Here is a 13,718-nt window from a genome sequence, read left to right as displayed (position 1 = left end):
GATGCGAAAAAAGAGAATAAACCCAATTGTCGTATTACATTCCATATATAAGCATTGTTTTATTTTATTTTAAGCATATTCACATCGTATAATATGAATCAGTTGTTACTATCACATCGAGAAACGTCTGGACGCGAAACACAAAGCTGGTTGGTTGCTGGGAAGTAAATTATGAACATTTATAAAAGTGTCTTAACTAAATACTCTGAAACTAACTACGACTCTGAATATAGAAGCTGCCTTACTTTGCCGAATTTGGACTTCGCAAATTTGTTCATAACGTGGCGAGTAATTTGCGCTCCCATGTAAAAATGTCTATTCATTCAAAGCAGATTTTACTTTTAAGAAGTAAATGGTGATATTATAATGCGAGATGCCTATTTACTGTCAGATTGATTTATTGACGAATCACAGTCATCTTCACTCCCTTCGTTCTTCAACAGTTGATTTTACCCCTCGCCTTTATCTTCTCGTCTATTAATTCCTATGTCTGTGGTCGCGACCAATTTAGTTGGGAACCTCTGCAATATACTGATTGGACTATAATAATGCCATGTTAATTTCTAGCAGCGAGTTCACACTCATTATTTCAATTTTCTTGCTTCGAATGCGAGAGAATTCAACTAACGAAACATTTCGTTCTCACGATGATGTAGTGTGACTATGGAAATTAAAGAAGTTTATCTACCATTTCGTTCAAAATGGTCCCAAAAATGATTTTTATTATATTTACGAATTGTTAAATTAGCGGTGGTCAAAATATGATTATGTGGCTGAATTCGAATAATATTTTAATATATTAACTAATATTTTTACTATTAACTCATGCATATGCAAAGTATAGTTGTTTGATATGACAATGTTGTGAAGTCTTTTTGATTTCTTGTTTTTTATCAACGTATTTTAACTGTCTTATTTACCATCTGATAGTGTTATATTGTGCCTTGCTAAAGTTCTCATTTAAAAGGTTATTGATTTTCTTACAATTATATATTTATATTTATTTTCTTTTCTCAATCCATAAAAAAATAAGTGGTTATTCTGACAAAAAACAGATAGCTACGCTACTTAAGTCACATTTAATTTGATAATTACGGTTATTTATGGGTTTGTACAGATTGACATCAATGGAAAATAATTTATTTTATTTATTTATTATATATTAATTAAAGCCCTTTTCGGGGCACATGGGCATATTTATTAATCAAAGCCCTTTTTCGGGACACATGAATATTAAGAAATATACATTATTTATTGTACATAACTGAATTGCTTTTTTAACAACATTTTATATTTATTTAAAGATAAATTGAAGATGTCCACTGACTTGGTATAATTGTTTCCCTCCATTAGTATTTTGGGCAAAGAGGAATACGTATGATAGTTAGTCCCAGAATTTCTGCACTGAAATAAATCCTGACTTCTAGTATTACTTTATGGAATTCGGATGCTTATCGATTCTAGCAATACCGGACTATCAACTAAATCATTTAGAATTTTATATAGAAATACCAAGTCAGTGAAAATTCTTCTGTCTGACAATTTGAGCATATTCATATAATTAAACAGAGTGTTGTAGTTTAACATAATTACTAGAATATCCATTTTAAAATTTATAAAACGTGAGAATTTGTTTTGTATTCTTTCAACAGCTTGTACATGTATATTATAATGTGGGTTCCGTTAATTTTATTAATTTCATTAATACGTTATTTAAACATTTTTCTTCTCTTAGTTTTTGCATTTTCATATTTTCTTACACTTTGTACTTTGTACAACTTTATACCTATGTAAATGTCACATGTTGTGCCGTATGTTTATTAAATAAATAAATGTGGATTTAACCAGCTCAAGAGTTCATGATCACAAAAATAATTAAAGATTAAATATTTATAATTAACAACTTTTTTTGTGTTCACAATAAACTTGAGACCATCATCTATTATTTTATTTTTCTGTGTCTTGTTCTGTTTCATCTTTCGTTTAGATTTATGAATTTTATCTTCTTCTTTAATCAAAGCTAAACTTGCTGGAATTGTCGATTGTGTTAATGTCATACGTCAAATTTCAATACGTTTAGTCAGCGCTTACCACGTGGTACAAGAGGACTGGCTAGTACCAGCCAACAATTTTTATTGTTATTTTGCAAATTCTATCGTGTACATCGTTTCACACCCTGTCTTTCGGTGATGCGCGGGAATCTAACCCCAACCTACCAAAATATATTAAATATAAAATTACACTCGGATTACTTATATAAACTATAAATTGTAACTATTTGATGAAAGAATTATTTATATAATTATAATTAAAACTCTCGGATGGAAGTCTTATTTCCGACTTGACTTTTACTATTTAAAATTGTTAATAAAACTACAGACAGCCCTGATTCAGCCTTATTATCTTTCATACACAGAGAACTACAACTACGCGATCGAAAATTCTTTTTAATTGCAACAACATCAGGACTGAGTCATTTAGATATTCGCTTGTACTTAGATTTCATGCAGTTCGCAATACTTTCGCAGAAATAGTAGATGTGTTCAACTGCACGAAATACAGTTACAAGAAGGCTAGAATAACCTACCTCAATAATAATAACAATTAATGTAGCACAATACTATTTTATGCATTGGTTCTATACAAAGATATTAGAAGAACGAGATATGCTATGTTGGCCGCCGGACCGTAGGCGGAGTACTACCTAATTAGGGTACTTTGAATACTATCGGGACGTGTACGCACAGAAATCTGTTCTATGTATTAGTGCGGATACCTTAGCGTAAGCGAAGGTGTGCAGTAGTATTGGTGAACAAAACCGGCGACACTGGGCAAAACAATTCCACACAGTATGAACTGCTCATAGCACATCTCGTTCTTCTAATATCTTTGGTTCTATACATTGACTAAATACAACGTTAATGATTCTATATAATTTAAATAGCAAATTTAACTTCATTATTATTGTTCCACTAAATTATTATGTATATCACATGTTTGTAAAAGTAGCTTTATAGATGTAAAATAAATAAATAATAGTAAAACAAGTATACGAAGCAACGAAGGCGGTTTCAAGGTCAGTTAGTTAGTCAGGCGAGCGGTAAAAAGCGTCGGGTTTCCATCCTGGCGTCGCGTTTTAATTCCTCAGACTAGTCCTCCACCATTGCATAAGAAACATTTTTCGATGTAGTACCTGAGACGAATTAAAAAAACATTGTTATTTTATTATTCCAACAAAGTTGTTTGAGACCGTTTGAATATTGTGTAGGTATACAAATTTTATAATAAATATCATTATTCACAATGCTTTCTCTTGCTTGTAAAATCATCCGTGACATAGGCAATAAACTCGCTAGTTTTATGAAATAAAGAAATAGGAAATATATTCAACTATTAAAAACGAGAAACAATCTAACCACGAAGTTGTGATTCCAACACAATAAATTGTATGCATTTTTTCAGCACGCTTCTCACCCATGTAGGATGCATAATAAGAGAATTTCTCATCAACATATTGTTTCTTCTGCTACTGCAGGGGTCGTCAATTGGGGTAAATTATTTTTTTTAAATTGTAATTTTGGTGATTTTAATGCGCAACCTCCGGATTCGTAGCCAAGGAACCACGCAATCACGGAAGCCGTCAAAAGTTGGAGCACTTGTGGGCTTTGATTATTAACTCCTTGGGCAATTATTCTTCACAGACAACAAACTACCGTAGAGTTTTTTAGGGAGATATACGAGTATATATCCTAGCCTAACACGGTCTCATAAAATGAATGCCATCTCAATTTACATTATGGTGAGACTTAAACAGTGAGATGGTAGGATTTAAACAGTGTTAGCAAGACAGAATACCCCGCTTTCTGATGCATCTAAAAATTAACAATACTTAGAAGCAGTTGAAAAATATTTGTCAATGTCCATTTTATTAAAAATATTTTTACAAAAATAAAATTTCAATATCTTTTCAATAACTTTGTCAAGTTAAATTTGTTTTTTAGTTTCTTGTAAAGTAGTAATTATAGTTTACACCATAAAAACCATCAGTAAGCGAGTTTTAAACTTTTTCTTTGTTTTTCGTTAAAAAGTGTTTAAATTTTTAATTGCGTTTGTCGATTTGTAATCGTATAAACTGAAAGAGTCTTTCATCTGCTTTTAAGAAATTTTATTTTATTTTGATATATTTTCAAAAACAGAAAAATTCATCTGTAATCAAATTTAATGCGAAAATATTTTACCCGGAATCCGTTTTATGTCTAGAGAAGTACATTGCAAAATGTTTTGAGTTTTTAGAGGTTAAAAAAAATTCGTTCATGACTTAATTTTTTCAGAAATAATTTCCCGATAATAAAAAGTTTTCCGACCCCTTCTCATCAGAGTCTTCCTCCATTGTATCTTTTGTATCTTGGCCGCCTTCCTACCACCCCTACCTCTACTCCACCATCTAACTTCTTCCGCATTCCTTCCAGGATTGCCGGTTACAGATCACGAGCCGTTTTGTATCCACCCCAAACGATCAATGATGAAATAATAACTACCGAGAATCTGTCAAGAAAATATAGGTAATAATCCATCGACCAAATAATGAACAGACATTGGCATTGGCATGAAAATTTACCTCTGAACCATTTTGAATTTATGAAATAGCTCGCGCGTTGAATTGCAGTATTTGGATCGCACTGCGCATTGTGTGTTTACCTTTTGTTGCTATTTAGTCTCCGTACCAAATATTTTTAGAAGTTACCTATCGCAAACTTTACATAATAATCAAAAGTATTACTTTTATTGCATAAAAATATTTAATAAAAATAGATGTATTATATTAATTTTAAAATAAAATATTCTAGAGCAGCACACATAAGAGTAACTACATTGCCCACTCTCCGATACAACGACTTCACACCATGGGAAATCATTACTTGGGTGATGTTGACATATTCAATACCAACTTGGCAAGTTCTGTGGATCATTTAAAACATTTATTTCAACAATACTCCTAAAGACATCATGTAAACCTATAAATAGCTGTAATTTTCTGTTTTTGTTTCTTGTGTTTGTATGACTTGTTGCATAGCTTTTATCAAATGTAATTTTATTCTTATTTTTTGTGTTTCAAAGTATCTGTCAAATTAAAATTATACTACCAACCATGTAAAAGCCCTCTGGGCGTTAAATAAATAAATAAAATAAAATTAAATTAAAAACTTTGTTTTTTCGGGTTAATTTTTTTAAAGTGTAATCCAATTATTACAATTATTAGTATAAAACCGCGCTCACTGATATATCGCCAAGTCACCCATATTAACATAGAAACTGTGAAAAATTCATGAATGAAAAATCGGGAATGGGATAGTGCACAGATAATGAAAACAAGGTATATGGGCTATGAACCATTTTAGTATAAAACCGCGCGCACTGATATGTCGCCAACTCCCCCATAATACAGTGCAAATCACAGCTTTGCACTGCGACGCCATACCTTTGATTCTACTTAAAAACCAAACGCATAACTTTCTCTTACTCTACCGCTTTGATAGTCCGTCTAACTTTGTTTTAGCTGAGCAAAAAATATTATTCATTTCTATTATCTCTATGAAGAAACTTAAAAAATGCATTTTCTTTCTCTTTCACACAGAGAAAAATGAGTATGGCTGATAGTTGAAAATCCTGTTAAAATGTGATGGCAAGCCATTTCCTAATAAAACATTAGTACATTCAGAATATATGAAGCTGCGCTTATCCTGATTAATATGAAAAATTATTTTATAAGCAATAATTATTAGCCTGAAACACTCATCCACGTTGAAAATCTCCTGATAAAAGATACATGACCGGAAATCGAAAGGACACGGGTTCAAGTCCCGTTGACGTCATGTATCTTTTATCAGGAGATTTTTCAATGTGGATGAGTGTTTCAAGCTAATAATTATTGCTTATAAAATAATTGTTACCCTTTGTGCTATGCATGAAAAATCTTGTCTTAAACATTAGTTTACCAAAAAAAAATATAATTAATATGAAAAATGATGAAATGCGAAAATATTACAATTTTAACGAACACGTATTCCTACATCCTCATAATACATTCGTGTTTTACAGATTGTTTGCTAGGAAATCTGTAAATTCATTTGTTAAAGGCCTGCAGTCCCGTTTTTAATAGGAACACAAATAATTTGTTCCAACTGCATCAGCTATCGTTTCTGTATCCTCAAGACTAATAATTAGCAGTGGAAGGCGGCCCAGTGGCTCGAACTCTTCACGACCGTTCCCTGGCAGCAGAGTCCCGCCACCAGTCAGTGCCACAGACGCCGCCAAGTTGCCAAGTTCCCGGTTACCATGTCATGACTGCATTGTCCTGTCATAATATAATGGTGGCCCACACCCCTCGTTTCCCGCCAAAGCTACGGTAAAACGAGTTAATTATTGTGCATCAAATGGTAATGAGCGGAATTATTTGCGGCGATACTAAAGAGGGCCACAGATAGCTGTGCACGAAGTCAACGGCCACGATTGACATGAAAGCTACGTGGCTTGATACAGCGATGTGGTCACACATGGCTAGCTGAGCCACGCCACAAAAACGTCAATTTTCAAGATGCTTTATAAAATAAAATAAAAACAAACACATGTAGCTCGTTCAAGCGTTTGCGACGGTTTGAAGAGAGATAGGCGTCACATACCCACGCAGCCGTGTGTAGCTTGCGCGTGGCGCTATGTGTTGATATGTATGGCACCTCATAGTGAGCGAAGCTAAAACCACGTGTGAAAAGTAACCGAGCGCAGCTATCTGTGGCCCGCTTAAAGGTTATGGACGGCGAAATGAATCGTTTGCGCTAAGAGGTTAAAATTCAGACCCAGAATCTAGCGGTTTGCAGATTCGATACACGGTGTGTGCAATTAATTTAAATTTCATATGAGTTATTTCACGCATAATAAATATAATTACCACATTAAAATATAGTACATTTGCGGTATGTTCCAGACACGTAGTGGTAGATACTTTCAATATAGTCCCGGCAATCTAATTGCTAGTTAATTCGGAGAATAAAAAAGAGAGAAGAAAACCATCATCTTATATTTTTCCCCAGATTTAAAGGGACTGTCCCAGAGATTAGAAACCTAGCAACAACTTATTAAAACGTCTGTGGTTAGGGAATACAATATGGTAGGTTACAAAAACAATTTTAAAAACAAAAATCACAATTTATGCAAAAAAAAATCGTATTTAACAAACAAGTAACATCTTCAGTATTTCAGAGTAGAAGATACCTACTAAACTCTCATTATTGCCCTAGTGTAAGACCCCCATTCAGAATTGAAACATTGCTTTAAACAGCTTTAGCCGTGTTTAGTGACCAGATCTGATCAGCAAGGTACTTCACCAACTTCCTCTTCCCCATCTCCTTCCCCTTCCCACTACCTTCAGCCTTACAACATACCACAATTAAGGATGCCATAATCTCACCGTCTCCAGACTGTTCGGAGCCGTTAGGACTGTTGTGTTATATTCATTTTTTAAATTATTTTAATATCATCTTAAAACGTGACAATAACAGAAAAAAGTATAAAACAAATTTGTTGTTAAAAAATCTCCTGGTCGTTGCGCACCCTGGCAGTTCATAGATTCCCGAGGTTTACCGCTGAATGGTCAAAGGTATGTTTTGTATGAACTATTTCTTGGGATAGAATGTCCCATAATCAATTATTGTTTGTCTTGTTTTCTAATTATTTGCACAAATGCAAAAAAACCAATTGGGGGTGCTATAGTCTCACTGGCCTGAGAGATTCGATTCTTGGGATTTTCTGGGAAGTTCTTCAAATTAGTTCTTTAAATCTTACCGATCCAGAGTTCTTGCTGCTTGTTTAGTTAGTAACAATTTTAAAATCCGATTGCTTGCATTCTAAATTATATTTTAAACGATCATCAATAATTGAACTTTAATCTGTCCATCAAAAACTTGCTTCAAATTAATTGATGAACATTTTCTTTGCGTTAGCGTATGCCTAATTTAATAAGCGATACGAATATTAATACGCCGTATCTGTACATTAATCATATAAACTGGCGTCACTTAAATGTTAAAGTGTTTTAATGGGCGGTCGCGAGTGCCAAACGTTGCCGCTAATAACTGGAAGTCTTTTGATAACGTACAATTATTATGTATTACTGTATTACTGACCGTAGCATCGTTTATGAGGATATGATTTAATACGTTACATTCCAATGTAATTACAATTACATATTTAATTTGAGGAGCTAGCCATCTAACTTGTAGGTTCCTACCTAGTACCTTAATAAAGAACGCACGTCGCACACTCAATCGTAAGAAAAAATGCCTTTTTTATTTAATTACACACGGAAACAACTTACTGATAAATATTGCTAATTTATTAAGAATCTCTTCAAATTATTCTTAATTCAGTTAAAAACGGGATTGCAGTCCATTATCTAATGATTTGATAGGTATCCTAATAAACTTTTGTCTTTTGTCTCGACACCCTATATGGCAATCTCGGCATTCGGGAACGGAATGAATCGGTTCCGGCTATAGCTCGGCCCGTGGCGACTCCCAATCATCACGTCCATTTTTGGTGGCCAAGAGCCGCCAAAAGAAGTTACTCTATTCTTAAGTCACTGCTGTGTTCGATTCCCACAGCATAAATAAAAAAAAATATATAAAAATCCATGTTTAGAATTTAATTTTGTGAAAGATACCTAAGCTCAGTATGGTCTTGGTGACCAAACCACTATTCTGAACTCAAATTTTACATTCGATTATTTAATCTGTGCTTAGTTACCAGATACATCCCAACTTTATTTTTAATCTCCTACTTTCAAACAAACAAAAAAACCTATACATTCTACATACACCAGATATTTTGTTATATATTAATATTCTTATTATTCCGTTTGTCCGACATGATCGCTTCAGTGTGCGCTTATTTTTAAAACCAGCGCTTAGACCCTGACCGTAGTGTCAAAGCTCTTTATTACGACCCTCCGCCCCGTAATCTCCCACCCATTCTAAGCGCAAACCCAATGGGTTTCAGTGTGCGGCATTAAATCACTGCCCGTTATATTACCATAGTCACGGGCCTCAACACTAAAAGGGTATTAGGCTGGTTTAGTTTAGTCAACGGGTAATATCATATTTTATTCGGTATTTTATTATTAAATTTATCGATGGGAGATGTATATCGAGGAATTAAGAAGCATTATTTATGTTGACTTGAACCTTGGTTATGTAACAGGACTCGAAAGAAAGATCTCAGATTAAAATAAAATCATACGGATTATTAGGATATTCTGGAAGACATGAATTACGATTTAATACTATAATTTTTATGTGGATACCGTACAAGATACCAACTGCTCGCAACTGCCCAAAGCTAATTGAATTAACACATTGAGAAAACCTAGAAATCACAAAGTTATCAAAAATTTTGTTCTTTTTGCTTACAATAACTACATATAAGTCAAATTTGAAAAAAACCACACAAATTCTGCCATCTGAATTATAACGAGAATAAATCGTTATTTTGAGAAAGCCGTGTGATTCATGATTATTATAGAAATTTCAAGATCCTGATCATTTTACTTGTAAGGACTTTCTCAATATTACGAATTCGAAAAGGAACTGCCGTGAAAAATATTATGGCTTAAAAAAATATTTTCATATAAATATTATACGTAGAATTTATAAATCGTCGAGTAAAATACCATCCCATTAAAACACGTTTGTTTGGCACGACTGAACCTGCAGTTTCATTAAAACCAGTCTACGTGAGTGAAATATTTATGGCTTACATTTTCTACAATATCCACATCAGGGTTGGCAATTTGAATTGCCCGAATTGCGGGAAAGAAGATTTTCAAGATTTGGGTGTTTTTCGGAGAGAATCATTTTGTGGGGAAAATGCGGGGAGGTATTCTGGTGATTTATTGATTATCCAACCATATAAAAAACAATATTTACGATAATTGTGAGATCGTACTGTATTTTGTTTACGTTCGCAAAAGAAAATTCAAAAATAGTATATTTAAAGCCTGAACGAAAGAGATAATCCGAAAATAACTAGACAATAATAAAACCATGCCTATTTCGATAGAATTTTGTTCCATTTTGGAGGTAGAGAAACTTGTGGGGGATTTGAAAATCTCTTCTTTTCTTGTGAGTATTTGATAATGTATGCATTGGCAGCTCTGGTCCAAATTCACATTTGAACCGATGAAAATATGTTAATGCAGGTTTTTAAACACCAGTAAATTGTTTATCAGGAGAGGTCATTTATGCATTTTTACACTTTGATTCAATACGATTACATAAGTGACGAGATGCTTACTTTTTACCTAGTGTTCTTCAATAAAAAACGTCTCGTCTCCCATACAAAATATAGCACCAAAAAACGTATACGTTTTAAAACACTAGTATAACAATTATTGATATATTTTTTTAAATATATTGCAGTTCCTCATCGGGGTATGTTTTGCTTCTGGAAGGAGTGAAACAGTTTGGGAAGGCGATTCAGATCTAGTCACAAAACACGGTTAAAATCATTTTAAGCAACGTTTCTATTCAGAATGGTGGTGTTCCACATGGCGATACTGGCCCTATCTACCACACCAGAAACTGAAGCAATAGGGAATTCTCGTGCATTTTGTAAATAATTTATTTCAATAAAGATAATTATTTTATTATGTGCCTCTTTTTTTTCTTTTTTTCAAATGCATTTTCAATTTTTTGTAGTTGTTTTAAAAATTACGTGCTATTTCGGCTCTGAAAACGGTCATGCGCCATTTTGACCGCTACGTCAAAAGTGCTACGTCACACCTTTGCCGCCGCCGCCGCCATCGGTTTGCAGGATCTACTCAGGCCGATCAACAGTGACGTCATCGTTCGCCCTTAAACGCTTGATCAATCACCGGGCGTTTTTAGCTGCATTGAAATATTTCGTTCGCGCCTGCTTTTAAAGTCATTATAACTTTAATAAATGATTTTTGAAAATTATAAAAACTATGTATTCTTGTGTCTGAAGTGATTCCACATGTGAATAATTAATAATAAGTGATTTTTTGGTGTGAAGAGAATTCCCTATTATGGCAACATTATTTTTCTATACACTCATCATTAATAATTGGCATACTTCAAGTGTTAAATTAAATTGAATTAATTAGCCCACAATTATTAAATAGACAAGTGACGTGAACATTATCTCTCAATTCACTATGTATTACGTAGTTAGTAAGTAATTCTACCTTTTAAAATAGATACAAAAAACACAAAATTCAAGGCAAGTGACGAAAATTATACACTTACGTCTTTTGATCCGATCTCTCGATTAAAAACGCTTAAATCAATTTGTATCAGAAGTCTTCGAACATAATTTGATGGTTATTTTATAACACTTTATCTCAAATTACACGTTGTTACTCGAGGAAAGCTTTTATGGACAATTGGTCAGCGGCCAGTACAGGTTAATGGACAATTTTGTTCGTAACAATGTTAATAATAATATTTATAATGCTCCAACTTGGATTTAGGCTCTGAAGAGATTAACAGATAGAAACGTGTTCTGGGCGTGACCGTGTACCCAATTAGATTTTCTAAACATCAGATTTCTTTCTTGAATGGATAATCAATTTCTTTTAAAACCCCTTAAATCTCAGAAGGTCATTACTAGCCACAAACATCATGTTCCATTAGAGTCTCTGAAGGACAGATCTGACCGGGCGTCCATACCTACGTTATTTTTTTTCTTCTTTTTTTCGATTATGCACAGATATGTGATTTTTTCTTTGATGGAAAGAGAAAAAAATATTCCTCTGAAGTTGTCTCAAATATTTATACTAACTTGTTTCCATAGATAAAATCCAAAAAATTTCAAAATGTGTGATTAAAAATTGGCGGTTTTTTTTCGTTGACAGTTGAAAGTTTATTTTTTTATTGAAAATCATTAAGAGAGAAGTTATAGTTTTCCTACTCATTCCCCACGCAAAATAATGAAATTTCTAAATCTTGAATTCTTCAAAAATCATGGACGTTTCGAGTTAAAATGTTTTCTTTTGGTATTCTCATGTTTGATATAATTTTTTTATTGTTCAGATATATCGATTTTTACTTCTAATACAAATATATCAACAGTAATTTTATCTGGTTTTTATGGTATTTCTTTTTACAACAACTTCATTCGTGTCATTGGGACTTATGGGTATACAATATGTCTGGGTGATGATCGACAGGTCTTATGTAAAATAGCGACTCAATTCGGTATCAATTCTTCTGGGAATTATATATTCAGTGGATTTAGGGTTGTGACCGAACGTGAGCATAATAATACTCCCTATGGTTGACTGTTATACTGGTGAACCGCTGACAGTTCCGTTGTTACCTCCCACTCTTTCTCTTATACGAAGAACGTAACAGAAAGAGGGGTTTCAAAAGAGCTCTCAATGGGAGGACCATGGTCACTAATATTGAAGGCATACATTTGTAACATGTTGTGTAGGATGAATATTCTGTTTCAGTGTGAATAGAGAACTGTGGAGGATGATAGGGATGAAATATCGTTCTGAAATATTTCAGTAAAATCCTTTATGTATCCCTCCTCCTTGTTTATTATTGGAATTTTTCATTTTAATTTTATACTAGACTTTATAATTAGAACTAAATTATTTGATTTATAAAAAACTTATTTTCTTCTTCTAGGTGGCGAAAAACAGAATAAAATCAACGCACGTCCTTCTAGGTAAGATACCCCTGCAATTATCATTATATAATGAATCCTAGTCGTAAGCCAGATATATTTATTATTCAATAACATATATTTGTAGCGCCCTTGAGATTATTATTCACGAAAACGGCGCTATATAAACCAGCCTAATATTTTTATTATTCCCTTTTTTATGTTGACCCTTCATCGACGAGCAGATAGTAAAAATTCTCAGCACTTCTCCGCGACTCTTTGTAAATTGATGTTTGGTTCACTAATTAAATGAGTAACTGTTATCCTTACAAATTGAAAATATTTCCCGAGTAAATATAAATGCCGCTGACGGGAATTGAACCTGCACCTTCTGATATCCGGTGAGGTGCTCTGGACTACTGAGCTACGTCGGCTTTTTCCCAACCCACCAAATAATTCAATATGTACTAGTACTTCAATCAATAATTACTGCTTATTATATTTTCACCTGTAAACGACCAACTTTATTTTTGTAGGAAAGGTTTTGTTAGTGCTGAATTTCCTATTAGATGACGTCGAGACATATTATATCTACATATTAAATATCATTAAAAATAATTAAATGAGTAGCAGTGGTCTTATCGCGTGCATTAGCGCAGCAGATTTCTACAAATATTTTTGGCGTTTGTAAATGTAACAAATAACTATCTCCCATACACACAAGCCCTGCTTATTTATGGGGGTAAATCAAATACATATATTATGTAATTAATAGCTGTATTATATTTATTTGTAATTCATGTATCTTTTTGTTTTTAATAAAAAAAATTTAAAAAAACTATCAGTGTTATAAAAGAACGGAGATTTGAAGGTTTTTGTTTTCTCTTTTTAAAATATGATTGCACCCCCTTTGAGAAAAACTACCAAATCTGATATAGTCCCGATAGGATAATTTTTGTGTAAATAACAATATCTATGAGTCAAACCTTAGATATTGTATCTCTATTAACTATTTTTCCAAGAAAAACCAAGTA

The 13,718-nt window shown here is 33.2% G+C and overlaps 1 protein-coding gene across 1 annotated transcript in view; it reads left to right on the top strand.

Annotated features, from left to right (window-relative positions):
• Nucleotides 1–13,718, top strand: part of cyr (cypher) — a 152,448-nt gene that overhangs the window by 77,839 nt on the left and 60,891 nt on the right. The window contains exon 2 of the mRNA XM_089642287.1: nucleotides 12,708–12,747. The gene's annotated coding sequence lies outside the window, so the exon portion shown is untranslated. The remainder of the gene's footprint in view (nucleotides 1–12,707; nucleotides 12,748–13,718) is intronic.

Source organism: Hesperophylax consimilis, chromosome 18 (assembly GCF_061612785.1).
Source record: "Hesperophylax consimilis isolate HC1 chromosome 18, BYU_Hcon_1.0, whole genome shotgun sequence".
NCBI classification, from domain to species: domain Eukaryota; kingdom Metazoa; phylum Arthropoda; class Insecta; order Trichoptera; family Limnephilidae; genus Hesperophylax; species Hesperophylax consimilis.
The sequence above is the reverse complement of the archived record's forward strand: the minus strand, read 5'-3'. Positions and strand labels throughout refer to the sequence as shown.